Source organism: Meleagris gallopavo, chromosome 3 (assembly GCF_000146605.3).
Source record: "Meleagris gallopavo isolate NT-WF06-2002-E0010 breed Aviagen turkey brand Nicholas breeding stock chromosome 3, Turkey_5.1, whole genome shotgun sequence".
NCBI lineage: Eukaryota > Metazoa > Chordata > Aves > Galliformes > Phasianidae > Meleagris > Meleagris gallopavo.
The window spans coordinates 55,127,923-55,135,379 of record NC_015013.2 but is presented as its reverse complement, the minus strand read 5'-3'; the positions used below and the strand labels follow the sequence as shown (position 1 = coordinate 55,135,379).

Genomic DNA, 7,457 nt, shown 5'->3' with positions numbered 1-7,457 from the left:
CCGGTGCGCTGCCGCCGTTTCCAGTGTTTACTTATCGTTGTTCCCGAGGAAGCGTGTGCCGAGCTCTCCCGTTGTTTTCTCGTTACTGTTTGTGAGCGTGCTGTCAGGCAGCTCTGCGGGGCTGAGCTGCTGCTCGTCCTCAGTGCCCCCGGAGTTGTGAGTGACTGCTGGCTGAGGTTACAGGGGTGTGTGGGACAGCTGCAGGGACAGATCCTTGTGACGCCTCATCTTTATCTAGAGATTAAAATGATAAATTGTGCCTAAAACCAAAATACTCAGAAACGACTTCCAAATGTTAGTTTTTTTGCCTCCTTAAACTGTTATAATCTCAATTTTTTTAATTATTTTAATTTATTTATTTAAGGAGAGACTCTTTGTCTGAGGAAGGATGTTCTATCAATGAGCCATTTGCTGAGTTCACATTGAAAGTTTCACCTTTGTCTCATTATGGGAGGGAATGAGGAGGTCATGTGTTGTCTCTGCCCCTACTTAAATGTGTGAAGTAGTTGGCATGGCAGCCTTTAGGGAAGATGCTCTTGAAATTGGTTAGTTCACTGTGCAGTAGAAGATATCTCACCTCTGTTGGAAAGATAATGCAGGGACAGCTCCCAGTTGAGGTTCATGTTGTTGGGCAGTATTTTTAGGATGCTAGGTACGAAAAGTACTTCAATGAAAGAAACGTTGATGGTATGTTTAAGTTGTAAACTTTTTTAAAAAAGAGCAAAAGCTTAAAACAGCCTAGTACCTTGGATGTTTTTAGAAGATAAAGCAAATGAACTGTGTTATCTATTTTCAGATAAGCTGTAGTGCCAAGGGGAGCATACAAGAAAGAAATGAGACATTACTCACTAAGTTTAGTTTAAATGAAATTCTGCAGAGAATCTAATGGTACTTACTTTAAATGCTATCTAAAGCTCAAAATGGTTTTATTTTATTATACTGGGAGTAGTGAAGAAAAAATTAACTTACGAATGTGGAGTAAGGACCCCAGAAATACAAGCAGGAACTTTTGGGACAATGCACTAGTGTAAGGTAGACTTAACTGCAATTTGGAAGTCTATTACCATTGTGCAGTTTGTATGGGTTTTTTGTTTTGTTTTGTTTTTTTCTCTGTAAGCAAAACCAAGTTGTGCTGTAGTCTGTTGACCCAGCCTTCTGCTTGATACAGATTTGGGTTAGTAGTCTCTGGGATCCTACTCAAGGAGCTGGCTCTGTCCCCATGTCATGTTACCATATTTATAATTAGAAGCATATGAGGCAGATTTGCATTTGCTGGAGAAGAGGACATTGGTTATTTTGAGGTCTTTTGTGGTGTCTGGTTAAGACGTTGCTTGTCCCTGCGTGAGATCTGAATGCAGCTAAGATTATGTATGGTTCCGGGAGAGTTAAGGTGAAAAATATAGTTTCTAAACCATGTATAAACCTGCAGTTTTCAGTTATTGTGATTAAATGGGTTAGGTGTATATGGAAGGAGAGGAATAGCGTGTGTCCTTCTCCTCCTTTTGATAAGATGGTGACAGAGTGGGAAATTGTTTGACAGAAATTGTCACTGTCTTAAACTGTAGTGTTGGTGGTTGTAAGTATGATCCATAGACCCTTGTTTTTAATCTAGCAGCTAGTTTGAGTAGAAGGCTGACTTAGAACGGTGTGAAGATCTAGAGATTTTTTTTTTTATTGCATAGAGTGGACTTGCTTGTATATTACAGTCAAGTGAAACAAGTTAAAATGAAAAACTGTTGTCTAAGGTGGGTGCTCTGAGCCATAGCATGCATACCCGGCTGTCATCTGAGCTACTCCAGAGCCATTTGGACACTGTCCCAGCTGTCATGCCTCTCTTACATGTGTATTGTACAAGAGGAGTTGTGCTCCCAATGTTGGGTTCACAGCTACATGATATTGCTTGAGGAATTTCTGAAGAGGAAAATGAAATGGTAGAAAGGTGAAATTCTTTGAAAAATTACCAACTTTGCACTTAGACCATAAACTATTGATATTCTCAGCAGTAGTGATCAATGAAGTAGCAAACACTTGTCTATAAGATTATAATAGTATTGTGTTATATCACCTGATTGAATGCACTGATACCAAACAGGCAAAAAAGTATCACTAATATGGAAATTACTAACCTAGCTGCTAGAGTTAGTGTGCATTTTGTAGCTGATTTGTCAGAGTAATGGTTTAGGTAAACATTTTGAAAGACTCTCATGTGGTCTCTTAGTCATAAAAATGATTGATGATTGAGAAATCACTGGCAGTAACTTATTTTATGAACTAGTGAAGGATTCTGTGGCTACTGTGAAAGTCACTTGTCTATGAGTTAACTTCTATTTCAGGTACTCTTTTAATTTAGTTTTGAGTTCAGTTGAAAAGAAGGTTGGAAGACATTGGGTGTTTCCCTCTGTGGGAAGAACTGGTAGCGGATGTACTTCAGCAATGCTTTCTAAAGCCAGTGGTGTTTTAATGTATCTGAATTGTTAATAATAAATAATATCTAAGTCTGAATTCTTGGTGGTTGTTGATAGAAATATCAAAACAGATTTGTTGATTTAAAATTTTCACTCAGATTCAAAGGGGGCTGATCGCTGTTGACTGACCAGGAGAGAACTACTGGCTGTCAGGAAAATTCTTACTTATCTTCTGGCTGTCTACAGGTGTGTATTTTCCAGTAGGGTTCTGAGCTCAAACTGTGTACTCAGGCAGTGGCAGTTGCTAGTGTAGCTTCTTATGTGCATCCAAGATGTTGACATTTTCTTCTGGGAACTGATTTGCAGCCAGGCCTGCTGCCTTTATCACATCAAGGTGAAGTGATTAGCGTGTGCTATATATAATCTATAGTAGTTGGTGTATCTAGAAAATCAGCTGTTGAAGAAAGGGGTAGCCTGCCTTCTGTATGAAATGACTTGCTGCTCTGTGATTGGAGAAAAATGCCAATCTTCATTGGTTACCTGTTGATTGAAAAAATAAAATGCCAAACCACTTAGCTGACTTAGGGTTTCAGATGTTCCTGATCTGTTTTGCTGTGTTCTGACTACAGAGCTCTTTTTTTATTTCCTTGCTATGAAATAACTCATATTTTCTTACCTCCCAAGGTTTTTGTTTTTGTTTTTTTTAAAGGTATTTTTACACTTTCAGGATATTAAGAAAGATTTGTTAGTGTTTGGGAAATAGTATGTTCAGCATTAAAATTGCCTTCTTTTTTTTTATTTGGACAGAGTGTCTGTATGATAGTCACAGTACAGCAATCTTCATTATTATGCTTGGCGATGTGCTTGAAAGGCTAGCGTTGTGCTTTCGGTTTGAACAGATTGAATGCAATCACAGAATCATAGAGTCATAGATGTATATGCAATGTGTATTTTTGAGGTAGAAAGTGGCACTGGAGAAGTAATTGAAAGACAATTTCCATTGCGAGTTCAAAAATCATACCTCTCAGCAAAACAGTCAGTTCTAAAAGGCACTTTTGAGATCTGATGTCTGTGAACATTTGAGTTAGTTGCTCAAATTTGGATTGTGCTCATGTTCTCTTTTGTACATGATGGAACTCACCTGCCATGTTTGTTGTATGGACGAGTATGTTTGTGCTACATTCTGTCAAGTAAGCTCTTCTGTCTGTTATGGATGTTGCAGATATGGCTGCAGCAATTTCCATTCTTTTAACATTTTCTGATACTTTAGGGATTGCAAATGTCAGTATTCTATCTCACATTCTGTTTTAGGTTCATTTATGCCTACTATTAGTGCTGATATGTCAAAAGTATAGGTATTTGATCCTTATTTGGTGTAGTTGTGTCTGGACTAGGCAGTTTATACTGATAAAATGGTGCTTTCAGTGATAGTTTTAGTTTCGTCCTCCAGAGTGTATATTTCTTTTAAATTCAGATGAAATGGAGGTTCTTATGTAAGAATATATTGTGTAACTGGACTAGCAACTCTTTTCAAATATATTATGCTTATGTTAGATTGCAGGCATTCTGCCTGTAAACTCCAGATGACTTATTTGTCTATTCTAATTTAAAATACTTTGTATGGATACTTGTATTGCCTACTGATTGGGTTTGCATTAAATTCCTTTCAGTTAACATTTCTTTAAACAAAAAATGAGAATATCATTTAAAAATTCTCACATCCCAGTCAGACCAAAAGAGGGGGTGGAGTGTGTAAATTTGCCTTTACTTATGTCATATGAAAGACTTGAAGGCAAAATACCAATAAGCTGAACAAAGCATGTGTAATACAACAAAGCAATTTCGCGTGAATGTTCTGACTGCAAACGCCACAATTGGGGTTGAATAAGGTAGAGGTGTAATTGTAGTGTATAAACCTTTGTGGGTGTGGGGTTGGGTTTTTTTTAATCTCTGAGTTGTCTATTTCTTAAGTTGGTAATATTCCACGGAGGGATTTATTAATGTGCTTTGTTGGCTGTTTTAAACTGCCAAAGATTTATCTAGGAAAAGCAAAGAAGACTTGTTGAAAGCTACTAAATACTTTCTAGAGATATTATGTTCTTCATGCCCACCATGCAGTTTTTGTCATTTCTCAATACATTGTTCTTATCTTTTAGATTTGTCAGTAGAGGCCTGAAGGTTATTTTTAATTGTGTAAAATGCAAATAGCTGATGTGCCAAAAATCTAGTTGTGATTTTCTTGAATGTCTTGATGAGGTTTATGTCAGTTCTGCAAGTAACTGGTTCTTTGCTCGTCTGTTTCATGTAGATATATTTTAAAAAGAATTTGATAAATAGGAGGTGGTTCATTGGTGAAGCACTAGCTATGAGGAAAAAAGTTTGCAGCAAGTTTGGAAGCTGCTAATCGTTTGAACGCTTCAGCAAGACTGTGGTTGATTCCTTTACTGCTGGAAACTTTAGTGTTATTTTAAACGTTTACAATTTATAAGAATTTAATTCGTACCTGATGATGGCATGTGTAGTTAGGAATTTGAGTGACACCTTTTGAAAATTTTCACTTCTTTCCTTGAGTGATAGTGCTGACTTGGTTACCTCCTGTATCCATCAGCTTTTTTCCTGCCCTTAGCTCTGGAGTAATAGTTTGGAGGGTTGCATGGCAGACAGCAGTCCTAGAAAGAGTTCAAAGTTGTTCCAGCAAAGTAATTCAGTTTACAGCATATAACTGGAAAGATGTGCAGCTGAAAGTTGGTGCGGGGAGAGGATCAGGACAACTGACTGAGGAAAGGGATTCATAAGGCTGGTGCTCAGGCTGTAATCAGTGTTTTTGATCGTGGTCTTGGTTAGCCAGAGAGAGGGTTAGTGAAGGAGAAGCATTTGTGCTGACTTGTCTGATCTTGATCTAAGAAGGAAAGGAATGCTTGTTGGCTGTTTCTTGCAGGATTGTTTGCAAACACGGTAAGATTTTACATGCTAATTATTTTTCAAAAGTTCATTTCTGTAGGGGAAACCTTCCCACTCGTATGGAGTTAGTCAGTAACTTGAATAAAACCACCTGAACCTCTACATACTGAAGAGCACCATTTTTTGTAAAGTATTAATCACCGTAATGTGAGAGAGATAGGTAGTCTGCATTTGCTTTTGAAATGGCAAAATTATACACTTAAAAAAAGAAGAAAACTGACTCAATCTTCAGTTAATTTTTGTCAAAGACACAGTTGCAAACAGCTGTGGAAAGACTGTTTCCACCAGTTAACAAACTACTGCAAAAAAAGAGTGCTTCTACAAACTGTAAGCTGTTTCCTAGCAATAAGAATGTCAGAAAACTTTGGCTTGTTTTCTGACTTGTAACCAAGATGCAGAAACTTCACTTTCTGACAGATAAGAGATATGAGGTTTGGGGTTTTGCAAAAGCTAGTAAACTTTTCCCCCCTCTTTTTTTTTTTAAACTGTTGGGGGGAAAAATGGTCTGATTGATATGTGGATTGTATTTTGGCAGTTCCTCAAATACTGTGAATAGAACAATATAAATAGATGCTAACCCTCAGAACTGAAGTTTTATAATTATGTACATATGGAGTCATGACATAATGTCTAATAATATGCTTGTTGCCTCATAAAGTTGTTTGAAACTATTTATTTCCTAGAATTCGTAAGTTCTGTCTGAACTTGCAAGAAGCTACACTGGAGAGGAGCTCTGCAGAGAGGGACCTGGGCGTCCTGGTGGACGACAGGTTGGCCATGAGCCAGCAGTGTGCCCTCGTGGCCAAAAAGGCCAATGGCATTCTGGGGTGCATTAAGAAGAGCGTGTCCAGCAGGTCGAGGGAGGTGATCCTCCCCCTCTACTCTGCCCTGGTAAGGCCGCATCTGGAGTACTGTGTCCAGTTCTGGGCTCCCCAGTACAAAAAAGACAGGGATCTCTTGGAAAGAGTCCAGCGGAGGGCCACAAAGATGGTGAAGGGCCTGGAGCATCTCCCCTATGAAGAAAGGCTAAGTGAACTGGGCCTGTTTAGCCTTGAGAAAAGACGACTGAGACGGGACCTGATCCAGGTTTATAAATATCTGAGGTGTGGCGGCTATAGCGGTGAGGCCAGTCTCTTTTCAGTGGTATGTGGAGTCAGGACAAGGGGAAACGGGCATAAGCTGCAGCATAGGAAGTTTCGCACGAATGTGCGTAAGAACTTCTTCACGGTGAGGATGACGGAGCACTGGAACAGGCTGCCCAGGGAGGTTGGGGAGTCTTCTTCTCTGGAGATATTCAAGTCTCGCCTGGACGCCTACCTGTGCGACCTGGTGTAGGGAACCTGCTTTGGCAGGGGGGTTGGTCTCGATGATCTCTGGGGGTTCCTTCCAACCCTACAATTCTGTGATTCTGTGATTCTGTGATAGGAGAGGTGCTCTTGCCCTCTGATCATCTCAGTGGTCCTCCTCTGGACTCGTTCTGAGAGCTCTGAGTCTTTCTTGTGCTGGGGGCTCCAGGCTTGGAAGCAGTACTCCAGGTGGGGCCTCACAAGAGCCGAGTAGATGGGAACAACCACCTCCCCCTCCCTGCAGGCCACTCCTCTTTCAGTGCAGCCCAGGATAGAGTTGGCCTTCTGGGATACGAGCGCGCACTGCTGGCTCATGTCCAGCTTCTTGTCTACCAGGACCCCCAAGTCCTTCTCCACACGGCTGCTCTCAACGGGTTCTTCACCCAGTCTCTATAAACACCTGGGATTGCCCCGGCCCAAGTGCAACACCTTTCATATGGGCCCACTTCTCCAGCCCGTCCACATCCCTCTGGATGGCTTCCCTTTCCTCCAGCGTATAGACTGCACCGCTCAGCTTGGTGTCATTAGTGCCGAGGGTGCACTCAATGCCATCGTCTGTGTCACTGATAAACATGTTGGAAAGCGCTCACGCCTGAGGGACGCCGCTTGTGACCGGCCTCCACCCTGACACAGAACCATTGATCACAACCCTTTGGCTGCGACCAGCCAACCAATTCTTAATCCACTGAACTGTCCATCCTTCACATCCATGCCTCTCCAATTTAGAGAGAAAGGATGTGGTAAG

At 40.7% G+C, this 7,457-nt stretch overlaps 1 protein-coding gene across 2 annotated transcripts in view; it reads left to right on the top strand.

The window, feature by feature from the left end:
- The window catches only part of RB1CC1 (RB1 inducible coiled-coil 1), a 71,968-nt gene that overhangs the window by 854 nt on the left and 63,657 nt on the right, over positions 1 to 7,457 (top strand). The window lies entirely within an intron of this gene.